Here is a 23,043-nt window from a genome sequence, read left to right as displayed (position 1 = left end):
TCCTTATCTGTCCAACCAATGTTGGAAGGACTAGAAGCCACCAGTTTTCCGATGAACCTCTCTGGAATTTAGACAAAGCAAATATGTCAACAACTGTGTAAGTGTAATGTTCTAATTACCAATAGATATGAATCAGATACATGCAAGGTGAAACTCATTCTTGTGGTTGCCATTGTAAACCAAGGCATTTACCCTGATCTTGCTGCTTAAGAGTGCAGAGATGATTTATTTAACATATAGCAAATCATGCATGTTGGCTAGTTTGTGTGATGCTTCAGTGAAGGGGGTGCCCTGGGGTTACGTTTGCAAGGGTAGCAGTGACCATTGAAAACAGTGATTGTATATTTTTTTGTACAACATGGGTGTCAAGAATTGCATAGGTTGAGCTTAACTGAGGAGCATGACTACAGCCATGTCTGACTACATGATTGGGGAAGGTGTATTGTACCCATGTGTACGATGAATCCTACATGTCAGTTACACATGCCAACAGTCAATTCCTGAAACAGTAGTACATAGTCAACTAATAAGATCATCAGAAAATAGGTTACCATTTCGAGGTGTCTGTACTCTTCTGAAGTCTATGAAAAGAAGAAAAGATAATATATTAGCTTGCAATAAATGGTGACATTTATTCTGCTTAGGTGTTGCAAGGAATGTGCGTAGGTCACAAACCAAATCCATGTAGCAGAATTTATTTGAAATTTGTAATGCCCCATAGACAACCATTGGGGATCCAGTGCATTCGAAGATGGATTCTTAATCAAATTGAAATAAAAAGTCTGTAATTACAATGTCTCGCACTAAAACACCTTAAAACAGAGCAGAGGTATGAACTGTGTGTTGCAGCCTATGCAGATCATCAAAGAAAGTAGAAATTTACATTCACCTTCACCTTCACCTTTGTTTATTTGAAAAAGGGCCACATAAGGCGTTCCATGACACTGTGCGATGAATGACTGACTGTGGAACGATGTTACTTATGTTGGTCCTACACCTGGACATGGTGAGGCTGTTGTCTTGGCACCTTTGTTCAGAGGCTTAACCAGCACCTAATGACTTGTTGGTCACATTGCATGAATATTTAAGAGTGAAACAAGATGTCAATAACCCCACTGCCACGTTATCACATGAGAAGACTAATTGTAGCATTGGACTGCAGGGTCGGAAAAAAATATTTGATTGTGTAATCCTACCTGGAGAAGCTTGGGAATACCGCACTGGGGTGCTCTGCCTCTGACCTTGAATGACAATGCAGCATGTCGACCATCTCTAGGAAACACGTTGCTGATGGTTGTTTTGTAAAGGTGCAGGTGAGTGATGCTTTTCTTTGATAGAATAGTCAATTATATTTAGTTATGTTGTCTGTGAAACTTTACATCATAGGTTCTACATAAGATAGGGGTTATGATTAAAGATTAAAAACGGGCTCCCTGACAGAAGACCCTCTCCCTATGTAGATGTAAAGGGTTTGTCCTAAGGTAATTAAAATGATTCCTCTTGCATTCTTATTCTTGTTCTTCTTAAGATAAAAGAAGAAGGCAGAAGGCAGCCTTCAACGCCTTCAGGCTTATTGCTGCCATCCTCAGGCAAACCTTGCGTGAATTTGATGCATATTCCATATTCCTCTAATATTTGAACATTAGTATTTGAGTTTGTGCTCACTGAGCTGAGCTGAGTTCTGAACAAGTAAGCATTTATGCGCCTAAAACGCGTACAAATTCCTCTGTTAGATACCGCCTAAATTGCTGACCCATTTTCATTGGTCTAAAACAGGTCTCAATTAAGACTTGGACGTGTTTCAATATCTTGCCATGATTACATGCAGATTTCAAGGTTCTTGTTTTTGTTATTTCACAAAAAATGGTCACATACAATATACCCTGGTGAAATGTCAGGAAGGTATGAAAAGCGATATACAGCTCAAACCTATTTGAAAATGTTTATTATTTGCCTTTTCCCCCCATTGAGCTCCCCTACTGAATGTGATGGCAGAAGAGAGCTCCATACACTGCCTCTCACAGTCTCATCTAGGAGGTAGGCAGCGATGACTAACTGGACCAATCTTGCCCCCCAGTGGCAGACATTTACAAAAACCTTCACCCCTCAATTGAACAGATCTTGTTTCACAAAACAGCCAGACAGCTCACACACTCTCTCTTCTCACATATCTTTTGGTCACCATGCAGTACAGATGTTGTTCTGTGCCTCATTCTATATATTGATCGGATGCGTATAAGTATTTCAGCCTCACTGTCTGTGATAATCCTTTATCATGTCACAAAGTAAAAAAACGCTCACCTTTACTCCCTTGAGCCGCTTATTTATACCCCCCGTCGACCTCATATCAACAGACGTTTTTTAATTGAACGCAACCGCGGCCCAACGAATGACTTTGAAGTGAAGGTGAGAAGAAAATAAGAACAGATTGTCTGAGGCCCCCTAGACATCCATCAGCACAGCTGGACAGAAAAAAAAAACAGCTAACAGCTGGAAGCTAGACCCAGTCACATACCCATCATCAGACCACAGCAGAGTTGAACTGCATATCCTGCCACTGTGTCAGTTGAGCCAAGAGACTCGGTTGAGGAGAAGAGAAGAGATTGATTGCGAGATTTATGAATGCAAAAAGGCATTTTGATCACTCCCCCCTCTATTTCAGGGAAATTTAGGTAGAAGCCCTAAAATCTAAATGACATGCATGTTATTTAGATTTTTAGCGCTTCCACCCTACTCCTCTGTTTTTCAGATCAGAACAGAACAGTTCGCTATTTAAAGTGGATCTACAGTTTACTGTTATGGTTGGAATTACCGACACTTTCCACAGTCCATAGCTGTATAATCTAAAGGCTTGTAGTAGCTGTAAACCTACTTCAGGGGCTTCTTTCACTGCCATTCATATATGCCAGTATCCTAGAGACTCCCTTCAAGGTCCCTGAATGGGCTGGTTCATGTTTGTGAAACTACTTCAATGACTACAAGAGATTGGAACAAGCGTATGAAGGTGGATTCTTCATATCATACATATGTTTTTAAGTTTATCTTGGATTTGTGTGCATTAAACAGGATCTCATTTTAAGTTGGGGAGTTGTGATTGTTCTTAACCTCTCTTAGTAGATGGATGAAAGCTACATAACTCAATTTCAATTAAATGAATAGTCAATTACATGAACTTGCTATAATAACACAGTGTGATATATAGTTGAAATACAATGAAAGTGAATTTGTAAAGAAAAATGAAAAAAGAGCATTAGCATTAGCTCATCATCTAATCATGCAGCAATGGCTATTATATTCTTCCTGCATTACAGAAAGAGGTGGCTTAGCCTGTATCTTCTGGTAAGCGTTAGAACACATATTTGTGATCTTAAAACTGGTTCATTTGAATTACTGGTGTCCATATATATATGTGTGTATGTGTCCAGTGAGTGTGTGTAGGAACTCAGATGATATGCCTATAACTGTTCTTATTTATCTTATAGGAAACGTAAAAAGAGTCACAGAGACCCAGACCCCACAAGATATCTTGTCCTTGGTCTCATAAGAGAGGGAGAATGCTAGAAGTGGTTGGCAAATTTTTCATGCCAATAAAGCTCTTTTCGGTCTTGGATCACTTGCTATGCTGTTCTGTTATTTTTCTTTCACTTTGGGCAGCTTTGCTCAACACAGTAAACATGTCGGTTAATGTCAGACGACGCACGCGTTAGCGGAGCCGATAAAATAAGGTGAGTCGGGGGATGATGACTCTGTTTTGGGTGAATGTTGACTCTCGTCTAATCTGTTAAACCAGCCGATGAAGATGATTCAGAGGCTACGTTTTATTGTGCGCCGTCCTCAGGGTTAGCTGAGCGCTAGATTTACATGGCTGTTGACGGACTGCCCAGCTGCCGGCCAGGCTCTCTTTTTTTTCCCATCTTCAACTTTCAATCCAACCCATTGATTGCATTATTTAGTGTTGCTTTAGGTTTCCCCGGCTAGCACATCCGATACAGTGTCCTATAAGGCCGATGCACCTTTAAGGGTGCAGGACCCTTAAATGGAAACAAAATCAATCCGTGTCGTGCTTTTTTGTACTACTTGTGTGGTTGTGTTATCCAATTTGATCACAGTTTGATCAATTATGTCTGCCCTCAGGCATTCCTGGTGTTGCCCACCTTATCACCAAATGTGGTATCGGCAAGCAAAGGGCGTTTAGGTGTCCTATTTTCCAGAATTGGTGTATGGGAAAAGGCTGCCAGTTGTCTGTTGAGAAGTGAATCACACATGGTGTCCATTTGGGTGATAGAGTTTTAAATTTATGGCATTGTCCCGGGTTACCCGTTGTTGTTCATGTGTTCTTCCATGAAGCTTTATCCATGGAGGGGGGGGGGGAGGATTTGATGCAGGTGATCCATCAGCAGGTGACAGCCAGGACAGCAAGGAGGACTCATTGACAAGCTGACTCTAATAATGATCTATCTCTTTTCTGTATCCTCAACAACGCTTGTGAGATCGAGCAATTAAAGGGAGGACGTAGGAGCCAGGTGTTCCTCTGAGACCCGCAGCAACGGACAATGACAAAGGAAAGGTAAAGGGACGAGGGGGCAGCTGGAGATTTTTGCTGTTGACATGATCAACAAGGGCTTCCCTGTTCCCTTTTTGTTTTGTAAAGCAGCTGGTCCACCCATACTATGCATCTGTTTACACAGAATTCACAATATTTAAAATTAAAGGTGCTACAAGTATGATTTAATAGCTATTATCAGAGTGTTATTTGATATAAAAATGGTACAGCCATCTGTCAGCTATTAGTGAGTGAAGTGCGCTCTGAGTATGGGTTTCTCTTTTGAGGGGAGACTTTTTTGGTTGTTTATATCTTTATATATATATGCTCAATCACTTTACACAATGTAACCTACAGCAACTTTAAATCCAAAGATTGAGCCCCCAAGAGTGAGCAACTGGCATAACACTCAAATCCAATCAAAGACCTATATATATGGATATAGCTATAGTCTTGAGTGTGGCTATCCGTGGTTTCAGGTGTCTCTGTGGTTTGTGGCCTTTCTAGTCTCCCAAAGTCATTCTATTCGAACACAGAGTTGAAACACCAGAAAGTATTTTGTTTAGAGACTACCCCTTATGGATTGTTTTACTACACCAGACAAACCACAATTCCCTTGATAGGCGAAACGTCAGTGGTGTGTATCCAGTTTAACAAACTGAATGATAAGCAGAGAGATAATTCACTTGTGATGTTCAGATATTGCTTATATTTTCCATCTCACATAAAATGGAGTTGCTTTGTTTTATTTCATTTCCCAAGCCAATGTGCTTCTTTCCAAACGCATTTATCTCTGTCTCACTACCTGATTTGCACACGCACGCACGCACACATGCACACACGCAGGCAGGCAGGTGAGCACTAACAAAACCACCCTCCATTCACTCACTCACTCACTCACTTAAGCATACATGCACACATTATCTCTGAGTCAAAGGGTATAAATGACATGAGCATCAATATTTCAATTACTTTTTGGGATTTTCGTTTAAGTATGATTGCAATAAAAGGGCAATGAATAATTAATTGTGCTGGTGAAAATGCAGATGTACTATAGGAAAGTTCAGAAAGTAATGAAAGTTGCTGAAAACATTTACGGAGGTATAAGAAATATAAGTAAAGTAAAAGTATGGTTTCACAAATGTACTGCTTTTCTGGATATTTCTGGAAATGTTTTCCCCTCCTTTCCACCTTTTGAGTATTTTAACAGAATGGACCCATTTTATCCCACACTGCCCTGTTGCCTGTAGTAGATTGGCACTGTAGAGAGGTTACAGCTCTTTTACCCATAGGTCTCTGAAGATACACATGCCATCGCAAATGCCATCAAAGGGTAATTGGTTACGGACCAATTTGCGCTCACACAAGTTCTAAAAAAACGAATTCCTCTCCCTCACACATTCTACACAAGTCCTTCTCTCAATTCTTGCCTGAATCACAAAACAATGTCAATGTGTACGTTTTTTAATGGCTAAAAAGGACAGTTGAAAAGTAACATAGTGCAGGTCTAATGTCTATGCTAGGATGCCCTCGAGGAACGGAAAATAAGTGGTGAGCAGGTTGAGGTACATTTACATTTAGTAATTTACCAGATGCTTTTATCCAATACAACCTCCAAATAAGTCTGAAAACAATCAACGCATCACAACAACAATCAATATTGCAGAAACGTCTAATTTAAGTGCTGCACAACCAAGTTAAAGCTGTAGAACTGAGAAACAACTTACAAAGGCTAGTAATTGTTACTTTTGAATAATTAAATTTGCCCATGGGTGAATTATACATTGCAACAAAATGATAATGGACACAACAATCTTACCACCGTTACCAAACAAGATTTGTGACCCTGGGTTACTGAATGTCATATGCAGTAAGGAAGTTATGTGGAATAGTTAAAACATGTTAAATAACTATAAAATATACATAAACTTTTTGGGTATCTACATGGCCTGAAAATGGGCAGAAAAGTCAGTCCTTCAAAGTCCTCATTCCTTAAAGATCTCCTATTATACTACTTTTCTGGTCTTAATTTCTTATTAATGACTCCTATAGTGCAACTGACCCGAATCACAGCACAAAAAACTTGTTTTCAGCATTCTCTGTCAACACTCGGCTTCGTCCTTCTCCGCCCCCTCGCCCCCCTCCTGCCAACCCCACTCCGTTGTGATTGGTTACCTTCTGGAAGAGCATGATGAGGCATTACCATACATGGAAAATCCGGATTGTTATACATAGATAAATCCCGGAAATTTGAACAAGTGAACCGCGACCGGCGTCCCTAGTGTTTAGCGCTCTGCACAGCCACCCCAGACGGTCAGCAGGGAATATGTCTAAGTCATTATTTGACACTTTAGTATGGTTAAACATGACTATAAATCATTATAACAACGTTTATAGGTCATAAAATTCGAAAAAGCATAATTGGTGCTTTTTAAAGAAGATTTATTTTTTACAACCATTCACATCTAAAATATGGAGGAAAAAGTTTCATTATCAATGATTTTCAATGTAGTTCTTTGTTTGCTTGGTGTGGTAGGGATATTAAATTTGACCATTCTCTTGCTCCTCTTTCCTCACCTCAGTCTCTCTGTCTGGCAGACCAACGGCATGACATGGGCTCTGGCAGAAGCAATAACCACAGCTATCCGTCTAGCCATTTTCTTTGCAAAGGCATATGGGTGGAGGGGGTTTGGTAAGTGGCGACCGGGATGGTAGTAAGTGCTTGTGTATGACTTAGGGCAGGGGCTAGTACAATGAACCTTGGAAATTCAAAGTTTCTGAATTTAAATAAACATTGGGTTTTGTCCACACACACACACACATTGGCTAAAGCTCGGCCAGACCCCCAAAAAGCAAAGAAAACAAGCTAACTCTCATTGTCAGTGATGATTATTCACTTTGACAGCCTAGCTGCTGCCCTTTACTGGCAAAGCCTCCTTCTTCTTTGCTTTCTTACTCTTATCGGTGGACGAGAAAATTGTCTCTTGGCTCGTAACGGCATTGGATATACGACAGTGACTATTACCTTGACTCACACCTGATGCTCTCCCGCTGCAGACAGAAAGGGGTCACGGTGTTGTCACCATATACCGCTTGATGCTTGTTCAATGTCACGCCATCAAATTGATTAAACTGACAAATGGCACCTTCGAAATACATCGTTTTTTTTGTGTTTTCTTTACAATGAGATACATCTGAATTGGGTGCCCTATGTCAATGTTACGGCACCTGTACCAACCTAATTAGCAAAGGGACTCACTGGTGCATGGCAGGCCATTGTGATGTGTGTTTGCACTAGCACTCGCTCTTTGAAAGTCTAATTACTTCAATGTGTTTGAAAGGGACTGAATATGCCCTTCCTCCCCGCACAGACACACACATACATTCAGACAGACACACACACACATACACACACCTAAGCCATCCATCCTAGTCCTAGCAGAACAGGAGCTTAAATTGTGTGTGGAGTCTGCAGGGAGGGCCTTGTAGTGCACTGTAAGAGTCAATTACCAGAGCTGACAGTTATCGGTAATGGAGAGGTACATGGACCCACACACACACAAACGCTCTCTGCTTGGATGGGGTTTCAGAAGAGCTTTGTTAGCTATTGGGATTGTGATGCACTTCTCGCCCAGCTAGGAAAATAGGTATTCAATTCTTGGTTGTTAGATAAATTGCGTTCCCCTTCGGGAATTAAATCCAATTGGCAGAGTTTTAGGAAAATATCGTTACAGAAATGTTTTGTTGCAATTCTTTCATTTGAAATGCTGCATAATCAAAACATAAGTGCGACCTGTTAGGGATTTGATCTTAATGTATACAGCTACTTTTGGAGACATCTCAACTGATGAATAAGGATTGAAAGGTGTCATTATTAACCGAATCAAGACACGTATGGTACAGAAGAACATTAACCTTGATACTGTATTGTGAACATAAAACTGAACTGTCTTTCCAAACTTAGTTTCGCAACATATATTTTCATTTAATTTCCTATGCTCCATTGCCATACTAATGAAACACTATCTCATTGAATTTAAATCCCCATTTCTCTTGTGGTTCCCTGGTATAGATTAGCGTGTCAACGATTAAACTGTTATTACATTTTATTTTTAATCAACGACAGTGCCGGAACACCAAGGTTTATTTAGCTCCCATTGCAGCTGGCCGACATCATTTGATTCATGAGGTCTTCATGCAGTGCACTCTGCCTATAGGGACAGTTCGCAGTTCACTATGTCATCTCTGTTCCCCACCGTAATGAAGAGCCATTCTGTCCTGGTATTCTTGAATCTTCCATAAAGAGGACTAAACCACTGGGCCCCGGAGGTGACATGAGAATAGAATATATACATACATTCAGTCATTCACCCTTGCCCTGTTTGACCATGGGAATTCTCAAGCTCACCAAACACGGCGCCTCAAAGGTAGGATCTGTATTTTTTGCCACTAGCACTTGTTCAATCAAAACAATCATTTGCTAATTTTGTGAGGTACCATGGGATCAATGGAGTTGTTGTCTTCCCCACCACGTGGTGTGACTCGTGTTCAAGAATCGTGTTCATGGACAAGTTATTTTATTTAAGTTGCATACAGGTGACAATTCTTTGGAATGGATTTTTTATTTTCTTATTTTCTTCTTTCTGGATATGTTTATACTAGTGCTGTCAAGCGATTAAAATATTTAATCGTGATTAATCGCATTAATGTCATAGTTAACTCGTGATTAATCGCGATTAATCACACATTTTTTCTATTCAAAATATCCCTTGATTTCGTGCTGCTAGCCTTTTAGTGAGATCAGAGAGTGTTGAGAAGGACAGTAATAAAATATATTTGGTAAGATGGATATAAGAAGAGAGACCCGAAGTGAATTCAACCCGGTCCACTTGACGGGAAGGTGCATGACAGTGGTAGGCCTACCGTAAAACTTCAATAGCCCAGGCTTTTATTTGTTTCAATCACTGAACTTTCGAACAAAACTCTTGCTCAGCAAAGATGGGAAATACTATAAAATGTATTATTTAAACCAGTATGAATATACCTACCGTACGTAGGCCTATACACATTACCAGGCTATCGAATAATGCCTACACACACACACACACACACACACACACACACACACACACACACACACACACACACACACACACACACAAGGACCAGTTGACCTCCCGGGAGGAATCTGCAGATCTGGATCAGCTGATCTCTCTCGCCATACGGGTGACCAATCGCTTACGCAAACGCTGCAGAGAGAGGGGTCTACGCTCGTTGTCCATGCCCTCTTTCGAGCCGCCTGCAACACCTCGGCCCTCCCCTTCGTTTTCCGCTCCACCCCGCCGCGAGCAGGGGCTCTCTCCCGAGCCCATGCAGATCGGACGCACGCATCTCTCCTCCGAGGGGAGGGAACGCTGTATGCGCTATGGTGCCTGCCTCTACTGTGGTCTATCAGGCCATCCCCTGTCAGGATGTCCCTCTCTCTCGGGAAAAGAACGGCCTTGCCAGTAACTTGAGGGATCCAGGCGAGCCAGTCCCGTAATCCCTTGGTCTCCCGTCCCCTCCTGGAGGCGGTCCTCCTGTGGCAGGATCAGACCCTCCCGCTCTCTATCCTCCTGGATTCCGGAGCTGATGAGAACTTCATTGATCGGGAGTTGGTTCATCGATTGAAGATCGATACCGTTCCTCTTGACCTCCCAATCGAGACCCAGGCGCTAGACGGGAGAACACTCACGCGGGTGGAGAGCCGTAACGTTCCGGTCAAACCTGCTCGTTTCGGGGAATCACTACGAGTCCATCTCTCTTCTGGTGATTACCAGCCCCTTCTCCCCGGTCGTTCTGGGTTATCCCTGGTTGAAGACACACAACCCCCAGATCGATTGGGGAAAAGGTTGAGTCATGTCCTGGAGTACACACTGTCTGTCCCAGTGTTTGAGGTCCGCCCAGTCTCCTTGGGCGCCAGAGCTCGAGTCCGCTGCTGCACCTCCTAACCTGTCATCCGTTCCGGAGGAGTACCATGACCTTGGGGCGGTGTTCAGTAAATCCAAGGCCTTGTCCTTGCCCCCCCACCGTCCTTGATGACTGCGCCTCCTTTCTGGGGCTCCCCTCCCTGGTAGCCGCCTGTTCAATCTCAATGGAGGAGTACATCGGGGAATCCGTCGCCGCTGGGATCATTCGCCCATCCTCTTCACCAGTAGGAGCAGGATTCTCCTTTGTAGGGAAGAAGGATGGCTCGCTTCGTCCCTGTATTGACTACCGCGGTTTGAACGATATCACGGACATGTTGAACCGCTCCGTTTTCGTGTACATCGACGACATCCTGATCTTCTCGAGATCCGTGGAGGAGCACATGGTTCACGTCCGACAGGTTCTTCAATGTTTACTGGAGAATCGACTTTACGTCAAGGCGGAAAAGTGTGAGTTCCACATTCCGTCCATCTCTTTCCTGGGCTACATAATCGGTCAAGGCCAGATAGAGATGGATCCCTCCAAGGTCTCTGCGGTGGCCGAGTGGCCCTCCCCTCCAACCCACAAGAGACTGCAACAGTTCCTTGGATTCGCTAATTTCTATCGGCGGTTCATACGAGGCTACAGTCAAGTCGCGGCACCTCTCACGGCCCTGACCTCCACCAAGAGTTCCTTCTCATGGACTCCAGAGGCTGAGACCGCCTTTCTGGGCCTCAAGAAGCGCTTCGTATCCGCACCCATCCTCGTTCAACCCGATCCCTCTCTCTAGTTCGTGGTTGAGGCCGACACTTCTGACTTCTACTACTGGAGTGGGCGCGGTCCTCTCCCAGAGCTCCCCCTCCGACCGCAAGCTCCACTCCTGTGCCTTCTTCTCCCGCCGGCTGTCCCCGCCGGAGAAAAATTATGACGTCGGCAACCGCAAGCTCTTGGCCGTCAAGCTCGCCTTGGAGGAGTGGCGACATTGGCTGGAGGGCGCGGAGCACCCTTTTATAGTTTGGACCAACCACCGCAACCTGGCTTACATTCAGTCTGCTAAGAGATTGAATTCTCGACAGGCCAGGCCTTATTCTTTGGTCGTTTCAATTTCTCCCTCACCTACCGTCCCGGGTCCCAGAACATTAAGCCGGATGCCCTGTCCCGCCTGTACTCCCCCGAGGACCCCTGTTCTGATCCCGAAACCATCCTGTCCCCCACTTGTCTGATCGCCACACTCACCTGGGAGGTTGAGTCTGCGGAATGCCTTGCGCAGAGGCAGCAGCCAGGTCCCGGTTCCGGCCCCCCAAATTGCTTGTTCATTCCGGATGCTGTACGGTCCAGGGTACTGGTCTGGGCCCATTCCTCCAAGCTCACCTGCCACCCGGGAATCACCCGCACTTTGGACTTCATCCGCCGGCGATTCTGGTGGTCTACCATGGACGCAGGTCCACGGTACGCACAACCTGCGCCTGGAATAAGACCTCAACCCGTCCCCGTTCCGGTCTGCTTCGGCCCCTACCAATTCCTAGCCGGCCTTGATCACACATCACCCTGGACTTCGACCTTGATTGACCGTTTCTCCAAGGCCGCGCACTTTGTTGCTCTTCCCAAGCTTCCCTCCTCAAGAGAGACCGCAGATCTCCTGGTTAGGCATGTGTTCCGCCTTCATGGCATCCCTGCGGACATTGTTTCCGTCAGGGGTCCCCAGTTCACCTCTCAAGTGTGCCGTGCGTTCTGCGCGGCTCTAGGTGCCGCACCCAGCCTTTCCTCCGGATTCCACCCCCAGTCCAATGGACAATCGGAGCGGGCCAACCAGGAGATGGAGGCAGCGCTCTGCTGTATCTCCCACACCAGTCCCTCCTCCTGGATCTCTCAGCTTCCCTGGGTCGAGTATGCCCATAACACGTATCCTAGTCAACGTATCCTCCGGCTTATCCCCGTTCATGGCCTCGCTGGGCTACCAACCACCCCTGTTCCCCAAATTGGAGGACAAGATCTCAGTCCCGTCGGTCCAGGTCCACATGCGCAGGTGCCAGTGCACTTGGAAGTGCACACGCGCTGCGCTTCTCCGCGCATCCCAATTGCAGGCCAATAAGCGCCGTCTACCTGCCCCCCAGTACGCTCCTAGACAGAGGGTGTGGCTGCGGGCAAAGGACCTTCCCTTGAAGGGAGTTCCTCCCAAACTCTCCCCCCATTTCATCGGCCCCTTTGAGATCTAAACTATTATCAACCCCTGTGCCATTCGTCTCCGACTTCCCCCACCCCTCCGTGTACATCCGACCTTCCACATCTCCCAGGTCAAGCCCGTCTCCACCAGCCCGTTGTCTCCCCCCGCTCCGCCCCCACCTCCACCCAGGGTCATCGACAACCACCCGGCGTGGACAGTCCATCGCCTTCTGGAGGTACGACGCCGTGGCCGGGGTCACCAATACCTCGTAGACTGGGAGGGGTACGGTCCTGAGGAGCGCTCCTGGGTTCTCCGGAGTTGTATTCTGGATGCCTCGCTCGTCCGGGACTTCCATCGGGATCACCCGTCTGTTGTTGGGCGTCCGTCGAGAGGCGTCTGTAGAGGGGCGGATACTGTCACACCGCCTCCTGTTACACGGTCCAACACCCCCATTTAGTGGCCACTTGACGCCACTGTAACTCATTCTTCCGTCACACCTGTCTTCAATCATCAATCTCCACTTCCTACTTCAGCCGGGATCTCCATCCAGCCGGCGCCAGTTCGTCGTTTACAACTACCCAGTTCGTATTGGTCCTACCAGCATTCTCTTGACCCAGTTCAGTGTTCCCGTTCTCTTGATAACCCTCTCCCCTCTTCCCTAGTTCTCCGTCCGTCACTCTCACTACCTGTCGCCGAACCCCTTTCTGCCTGACTACCCGCCTGTCGCCGAATCCCTGCCTGCCTGACTACCTGCCTGTCGTGGAGTCCTTGCCTGTCTGACTGCCTGCCTGACGCTGAACCCTCGCCTGCCTGACTACCTGCCTGACGCCGAGTCCTTGCCTGCCTGACTGGACTCCCTGTTGCCAAACCTCCCCTGCCTGACTACCGCTTGCTTCGCCCCAGCTTGTCACCTACCCCGAGTCCCAATAAACCCTGTTTCCTTTTACCCTGTCTCTGCCTCCCTGTGTCCAGCGCTTGGGTACCCTCGCCCTGTTCCTTAACAATTGCATTTATAAAAGTTCCTTGCATTGCCGTCCGGCAGCCTGAGCTGTGCGCCCGCAACCTCTCACTCACTCAACAGACGCAACACTCACGAACTGTCAACGTCGCAACCAAGTCAATTTAGTCTAGAGGGGAGTAACTGAGCGGCCCCTCCCGAAGTGGTTCAGCCCATGTGGGCCTTGAACTGCGATTGTTCAGAAAGACGTTACAGCTAATGACAACATTGAACTCTTGACTGCAGGCTCGAACAGAGTGACACTCACACACAAGGAGTTTTTCACCTGCTCTGTTTCCTTGCTTGCCCCAACAAGTTTGTGCAGCGTGCTTGTTCTTTTGTTTACGGTGTAGCTAGATCTGGTATGGTGTTGTAGTTTTTCTAACGTGACTAATTGTTGCTAGACAGCAGGTGAAAAAACTACAACGTTTGCAAAGCCAAAAGAGCATTAATCGCGCGATAAAAAAGTTGACGCCTTTAAAATTGGTTTGCGTTAACGCTGTTAATAACGCGTTAAGCTGACAGCACTAGTTTATACCTTATAGCAGAAATGCAGGCGGCTGTCAGTCTGCTCTGTGCATCCTCATTCACAACCAGTTTAGTTAGGCTAGAGGTGACATTCTTTTTTTTTCTTTTTTTGGGTGTTTTACGAAATGGGGGAAGAGACGGGCGAGGAGGACGACAATACAAACTCGGACGAGCTAATACCAAATTTTTCTGAATGTGTAAGGCCAACCCATGGAGACCCATGGATTTTCTATCCCGCCATGGTTTCAGTTAAAAATTCAGTAAAAACAGTCCTGGAAACCCATGCAAAAACAAAGAAGCACCAGAGCCCTTGCCACAAAAATGTAATATGAGAGAACAAAAAGCAAGTTTAAGTTTCCTATCGCCTTACAGCCAGGAGCGTTTAGCTACAGAACTGAAACATACTCAGTATATTTTTTTGTCTGTTGTGATGCATCAAACTCAGGCAACGCTAGATTATATCTAGCCTGCCTCCGCCCGCCTAAGTACTTCCGCTCAATTTGAATTTCCCTTCATGAAATAATGTACGAGAGTCTGGTAGGACAGGCTAGATTATATCCACACAAAGTCCTATGCTTCCACGAAGTTGAGGGGTTGAATATGGGTTATTGGAATTTTACTAGGAACCCATTCTACAGCGGAGCTATCTACAAACTAATTGTTGATATCCCAGAATCAGTTTTTAAATAACGGAGTCGGACAAACACATCGCAAAGGGCAACTGCACATGCAACTTGATCCAGAACACCCTGAAAAATGTGTCTTAGTGCTGAAGGTTATGATGTTAAATCCATTGAACAGTCTTCAGCTTATTCTCATGCTCAGCCATTAGAGTTTTGCAGGGTCACATTATTATCGGACAAAGAGATACCAAGGTACCAACCTGTTGGTTGTCTCTATTGCCTGCAATTTAGCGGATTTTGGAGTGTGAGCCTGCTCTAAACTGTTATTTCTTTGTCATTGGGAAAGAAGGACTGCCTGACATTATCTGGAAGGTTTTATGCAAAAGGGGTGCTGATGTGATGAGGATGATGTGACATTGTCAGAATGTTTCCTATTGCTCATGCACAACGTCAAGCAGGAATTTGACAGTGCAATTCAGAAGTTCAGAAAATGAAATTTGCTACACTTCTGGATGTTCACGGAGTGATTGGCAGATTGCGCACCCAATTCATCTCAGGCTAAGTTATTATTTATTTAGTTATTTAGCCCTTCTGAGGCGATTGCATTGTTAAATCAATTAATTGTAGGGTTAGAAAAAAGATATGTATGTAAAGAAATGTAACAGCCTCCCCTCAGTCACTTCATCCTGGTGAAGCCCTCGGAAACATATTGGATATTCAGAACAAATATTCACGCTCTGAACTACAGTGATGTGAAACAGGGAACTAAAGACGTGATCACCAGTGTGAGTCTGTGTGTCTAGCGATGTATACCTGCCCTTGAGAGTAACGCAGCAGCACCTCTCTCTATATTGTCATTGTTTGGTCAATACTAAAATGCCCTTAAACTGGAGACATGGATAATGGACAAAAAATGCTGTTTAAAAGTGTTGACACCTCACCACTAGATGCCACTTCAACCTGTATAATGCACCTTTAATTTCCCTCATCACATGTGATGTTATTAATCAGAATTTCCTATTTGTATATGATGCGTTACTATGACTCTGCACACATCAGTGTCATTTCTAACTGTTTGTGAAGCCCATGTGTTAGAGACTAGCATGTTGTTCCTGAAGGTGGTTAGAATATGCATGAGTTTTGCCTATAGACTATTACAATTCCAATCTCACTCCCAATGTGCCAAATATCAATTGTTTCCAGTGCTGGTTTGAAAAATATAAATAAAAGGCTCCATAGAAAGCAACTCTACACCCTCAATTCCGCCTGTAAACCAATTTATTTTCTCCACCTTTATTGATCCTCTTAAAATCAAACATTATTATGGGATGCATGTTACGGACCCTCGCAAAAGACCGGACCTTCGACCGAGCCTGACATCCCCAGACCAATTTGCAATGCATATTCGTCTGGAACATCTCAGTTCATGTTCAATTTCAAATGGGCATTATCAATTGGTGAAGAATTTGATAGACCTACAATCAAACATAGCAACGGAACATGGGACACATTTGCGGTAGCCATCTTGGTTGTTTATAAAAATGCCTCACCAGCGCTCCCATAGTGCGCTCCTCTGTTTGGTCATGGTATCAAACCCGGCCCCGTATCAGATGAATGGTTGTGATTTAAAAGTCTATGACACATATTAAGGCTATTGAAGGTTTAAACACAAAATATATTTTGACCAGCCACATTAAAGATGGGTTAAACTGCCTGTGATCGGTATGTATTCCTTTTCAATCAACCTGCTAAAGGATTTCAACAAAGTGTTAAGCACTGCAAAGAGACATGTCAACATCTGCTCGGCAGGCTGTCAACCGTGTGACCCCTGCAAAGCCGCTTAGGGGGGTACAACCAGCTTTGTGTCAGGATGGATGGGGAGGGGGAAAAGGGTCCCCCACATGACACCTTACAGCTGCCAGCTTTCACGGATCACTGAAATGACACTAATTCCCAGTTGCATGCAGAATCATTTGTGGAAGCTAATTTGCTTGATGCTAAATAGAGTTTCAGACTTAAGGCGCAGAAAGCGCTGTTTGACTGCCGGCCTTAAATTAGTCACCTTAGTATCGGCTTATACTCAGTAATGACCAACCCATTACTGTAACTAAGTAGTTAGTATTACATGAATACATCCTGATCTTGTGAGTACACATTCAGTTTCTCTCTGTATCAGTCGGGCCTTGAGCCCATTAAAAGCCTTTCTCAACATTTCTAAAATGAAATGACCAATCAGCACAAGGGGGAGGGAGTTCCAATAAATGACAAATACACCTTTTAAGTGTGGCCCATATGTGGAATTGCAGTTGCTCCCCAGCCAAGGCCATGCTGCTATTCATTGAGAACATGATGTGAAACACAAACTTGAATAATTGGATGGTCTCCCAAGGCTATGAAGTGAAGCCCTTAGAACACAATACGTGTGGCTGAAGGTTATCCTCACGGGACATTGAAAAGTTTAAGGCTTATCTGAAAGTCATATATTTGACAGCCATCATTTGAAAGCAGCAGCTGTTGTAAAAAGAAAATAGTGGTTGTTGACTTTGCTTTATATATGGTATTGAGATGCTTTCCAAAATGATAATCTTTCCGATACATTGTTAGATTTAACAAAATGTAGGCACAATTTGCACAAAATAATTGTAAATGTCTGATAAATATATTAATACATAAAACCACTTCTAACACTGGAATGTACTGTCCTGAGTGATCATAGTACCGAATAATAATTGTGGTTGAAATAATTAATAGCATTTATACAGCATTTTCTAAGGCACCCGAAGCACTTAACATAGTTTGTATGTGTTTGGGGTGTATATAACACCTTAACCATTACCGGTGTGTAGCATCTAGCGAGGTGATGCCCAGCAGCCAGTATGAGCCAGAATACTGGCTACCACAGTCTAGAGGGGAGGAATATTGCAATCCAATTAGACACCAGTGGAGGATTAGGTGGCCAGGTTGGTAGAAGAAGAACTGTCCTGGGATCTTGAGTGACAGGCAGTAAGGACCTTGGTGAATCATCTCACCTGAAAGAAATTACCCAAGCAAAGGACAGACTCTCCATCTCTGTCTTTCTGGCATTGGGGATATAACATTGGTCTGAGAGATGAGCGCCCCCTAGTGGCTCTCCAATAGCTAGGTTTGTGTTTATGTAGCGTATGCATGTTCATAGGTTAATGGGAAAAAAACATGTCACAATGAGACATCAAAGACACAGCTACAGATTCAGACTAGAGAATTCTGTTTGGATTCTCTCTTTTCAGTCTACCAACACTATAACTGACGGTCTCTATTTTCCGTCTCTTTTTGGCTCGCTTTAGCGGCATAGCTACATTTAATGCACACGACATAATGATGGACAATATCTAATAAAAGAAAAGTGTGAGTTGCAGATCAACTTAGCATGCTTTGATTCAAGAGTGTTGCCTTGATTCCTAGAACAACATTCAAGGTTGTCGCTCCCTTCTGAAAACCCAATAATGAGTTAGTAAATGTTCAACTTATTACCCCTTTTCTAATTCCTCAGAGGCCAGCACGCATCGAGGTCCTTCGTTAGCAAACAGTTAAGGTTCACAAATGGTAACAACCCCTTGCCACCCATGCCGCTCTTTCTAAACCAGGTTATTCAGCATCCTAATGTGCTACTGATTATCGTGTTAATTTATTTGTTTGAATTGTGGTCATTCAAAATATTGAAGCACTCGCGGCTCCTCTGCATGGCTTGCTAGCTCGCTGAAGGATGAGGACACGTGGCTGAAGTTTAACTGGAGAACCGGGTTTTATGACCCCAGAATACAGGCTAATAACGGGGGTGGAAGGGTGCCCAAAACAACAAAAAGGCTGGTAGCCAAAACTAGCTAGTTAGACAATAATTGGGGGTAACGTTCGGGTTGTCTCTCTTCAGGCCCTCTTTTGTCCCCCATCCTTTCCCCTCCAACTCTCTGTCCCCTTTTCAGCTCCCTCCCCTTTTCTGAACCTGACTTGGCAGGTTCAGGGCAACATCTTCCCCCCATGATCTCCTTGTGAGTCTCCAATGTTAGTCCTGCAGGGTAGCTACGATATATATATGGCATAAGGCAACATGCCGTTGTGAATTTTTTCTCCAGGCAGGAAATCTTTCAAACTTTGAAGATTTTCACCAAAAGCCTCTCAAGAAATGCCACTGTGACATAAAATGGACGCTACACGAAAGGCTTGAAAGAGCCTTGAATGATGATAATTCTGAGTGAGTGCAAAGATTTAACAACACATACTGCATAATGCAGCCACTGCCCAATGCCCAATATTGTGTTTGATCACTTATTTTGAGGTTTTTATTTCAAGTTGCTAAATCCCGATTTAAGTTAAAATAAATTAAACCAAGTTTTTCTGTATATGAAACACCATATACCCAGTGGATTTGTGAATGAAGATGAAAACTATGTGGAATGTTTGGAGTATCTACAAAGGCTTTCCATCACTGGGCTGTGGGGGATTGCATTGAGGTTACTGTGCCTCAGAAGAACAAACAAGTGTGCACAACAAGCTCCCAAATATATGAGCTACGAGTAATCATATTGACAATATGGTAATGAAACATCTGTATGCTCAACATCCATCACAGTGCCAAATCAAGCCTTTATAGGAGGCCTTTTATCGCTCTGATGCAATGTGTAAAATGGCACAAAATACTATATTAACTACTAATTCTACAAAATAATTTTAAACCTCATCTATCCCATATTAACCCTAACTCTGTAGTAGTAGGCCTTTTCTACAATTGATTGTAAGGAGTGATTGCTCTCTGTCTCACCTGTGAGTCATGTCTCTGGTAAATGCCTTGATGGAATTGCAATGATAATGTGATTTATGAATGTATTCTTAAACCAACTAACAATGTGTTCATAAATCGTGTATTTTTGTGTGTGTGTGTGTGTGTGTGTGTGTGGGGGGGGGGGGGGGGGGGGGGGGGGGGGGCGTGTGTGTGCGTGTGAAGCTGTTCCAAGAAGTCACGCTCAATGAGCGAAAATAGCCTGGGACAAAAGGAAACGCACGCAGCACTCGTGTCGTATAATCAAAGATCTGTCACGGCAGACCAAAGAGATAGCGGGCTGCCTGCTTGCAGCAGCAGCTGCAGCAGCAGCACCAGGCTGGACTGCTGAGAGAGCAATCACAGCTCCTACTCCCCGAGGTGGAACAGCCGTGATCAACGGAAATGAAGTAGTTCCACTAGTCATCGGGGAGCTCCGCGGTCCGCCCAAAGCAACGTGACGACTGCAGCACCGCAAGCTGCCACACGGGGAGCCCATGGGTCACTTCGCGGTCGTGGTCTAACTGCCAAGGCCTCTGTCAACAGAACTCTACAGCACTACTAAAATGTCAGGATAAGCAAAAGCCTGTTCTTGCAGGATAACTTACGGCCGGAAGAAAAAAATGAAACGTTCACAGAACATTACACTGGCTCGAGAAAGGGTGCAAGGGGAAAAAAATCAACTAGCACCCCTCGTACAATTCTACGCAGAATTCTTCCGGTTAACCATCTCAATTAATTTTTGTAGAAAAAAAACCTCCGTGTTGGTGTATACCAACACTTGTGAGACCCAGACACAACGGGTTTCAATTGAACTGTCTTTTGGGGTTTAATTACACTTGAATATTAGGTGTTATATTTGTTGCAAGAGGGCTAGGGACATTGCTGTGGTTAGTTTTTCTTATCAACCAAGGCAGGGTCTCCTTCACCTTGGATGTTGTTGCTGCCTCAATCTCGCTCCACAAGTGAATGTGGTTTGTTTACTTCCGATCCGGAGGCCCTCCTTAGCCCAATCCGTCCCTCAGAGGGGTGTGGGGGGGGGGGGGGAAACACATGTCACTCTGATGAATCTGGGACTCATAGTAAACCGTCAAAACGCCATAAAAAATGTGGCACGATGATTGTGGAGGTGGCGAGAGGCCACGTGTGATTGGTGTGTGGAGCGATGTAGCGAGGCGCGGTGAGGCAGACCTGTTTACACGTCTGCCTGCCGTTTTCCAACAAGGTCAAGGATGGCGAATGGATCACTGTTTGTGTGTCGGTGTCTGTGTTTATGAGTCTGGGTGTGTGGTTCAACGTGTGTTATGGGATTTTTTTAATATCTGAGTTGCTCCACCTAACCAAACACAATAATGCACAGCACAGACATGAGCGCACGCACACACACACACAAATGGCAAATAAGGAGCCTATAAATGAAAGAGGCAGGGCCAGACACAGGACCATTGGTGTGATATGTTTGGAGGCAGATGTGCTCTCTGATTATTTTCTAACGCACCGTTTTATTGCCTCGCTTGCTGTTCTGCAATTTCACAGCCAAGGGTGTGCAGGCCCACTGAGCATGAATGAAGCAGACTATTGACCTTGCTTTGTTGGTCACCTGCGTTTGTGGATGAGTCGCGCTCGATAGAAAAAATAATTAGAAAGCAAACACAACATTTCACAGAACGGCAATGTCTTCTGATTTCAAGGAGTTGCAGTAGCTAGACAAGTCTGTGGAAACTGAATAATGGATGCAGAAATTATTCAGGTGGATATTGTTTTTTTTCCCTTTGAACCGGTTTAAAACCCGACAGTGGAAAGCTTGCTGAGTCTACTTCTTAACTCATCTCTGTCTATTTCACATGGTGTGCCAAAAAGTAACATAGGTGAGCTGACGACAACCGAGGTAGCCTACAGAAAAAATATATATATTTTGTTACTTTGCAAATTCAAGGAAAAAGGTTGACGTGAATTTAGAGCAAAATAAACACATTTTCCACCTATACTTCATAGGTAGGCTCATGGTTGTCATGTGCCGTGGAAAACAAAATGTCCAATCATTGACCTGCACCTATGGAAAATAAGGACGGCCAAATACAATCGTCAAAGCGTATCGATATTGTTTAAGTCATGAAGCCCTATTTTGGTTGGGAAGTTTGTTATAGGCTACTTAATTCTCAATGTTATTGTACAACTACTTCTGCTAAATTTAGAAAATAACATTTACATATTTCTGTTTTTTGTATTTCCGCCATCTGTAGCGAAGAACTCTTTTCTGTGCTTTTACCCTTCATGAGTATTTCGATAAAGAACTATTTATTCTTAGAACATTTTGCTGACCTTAAGCCATATGGGTGCCTTCAGCCAGTGTATTACACTCATCAAAAATGGCCATGATTGGCATGGTGACCCCAGCCCAACAAAGAATGACTTATCTATAGACTATACAGTTGAGAATATTGGAAGGGACTTTCTATATTTTGCCAAATTATTGTCTTCTCTGCAGGAGATGCTGTTTAACTGCACTTTGAAGGACTTGAATCGCTAGGAATGGAAAATGTAAGCTTTCAAACATGAATGAAATGAGCTACAGCGGAACAACAGCAGCTAAATCCTTTGGACACAGAACTAAACAACTGTCAAACAACATTTTCTTTATTCTTTAGCTCATCATCTTAAGTGCCAGCTTGTGTTGCACCCCCATGTTTGGCCCTATGAACAGAAGCAAAGAGTCCAGTCAGTCAAAGAAACTATTCAACAGTAAAAATAAATCCGGACATGGGAACCAAATATGGTTTTAATATCACTGTATATTGGTATAACTTCAACTGTCTGACCCTGGGAAGCAGACAATAAAAGATAAAGACCACATTCCTCCATTTTACAATTTGTCAAATATTTTATAACATTTTACATTTCTTAAAGTTAAATATTTGTTCAACTTTGGTTAGAATTGTATATTTGCTCTCTTCTGGGGGAAAGCAAGTGGAAACCTTTTCACTGTAGCTATATTTTTAAAATATATTTTGGAAATAACTCAAGGAATAAAAATCAATGAGCATGACTTGGTCGTCCCGTGTTTTTATTTTGCTCAATCTCGAATGCTTCAATTATTACATTATTTATGTATTTTGAATTATGGTCACATAAGAGTACTCTAATCTCAGCGAACGTATTACCATTTGTTCGCTGTTTAAAGCCTATGTCTTATTTAGTGTTGCTGTTATTTGTCTTCAGGATAGAATTCAGTAAATGTTTTGAACTAAACTCAAAGCTTTAGCAGTTGTTTGAAAGAACACCAGTGCCCTCTGTCAGTCTCTTTTGGAATACCTTTTGTCTTCATCAAACAACCCAATTATATTATTTGTATACCATTCATTTGTTAAAGACTTTTTCAGCGAGCAGTTGATGTTGACCTTTCATGAGGTCCTTGAGGTTTGAGAAAATAGTTTTGTCAAGATTTTCTAA

The sequence above is a fragment of the Pollachius pollachius genome (genome assembly GCF_949987615.1).
Source record: "Pollachius pollachius genome assembly, chromosome: 3".
Lineage (NCBI taxonomy): Eukaryota > Metazoa > Chordata > Actinopteri > Gadiformes > Gadidae > Pollachius > Pollachius pollachius.
The sequence above is the reverse complement of the archived record's forward strand: the minus strand, read 5'-3'. Positions refer to the sequence as shown.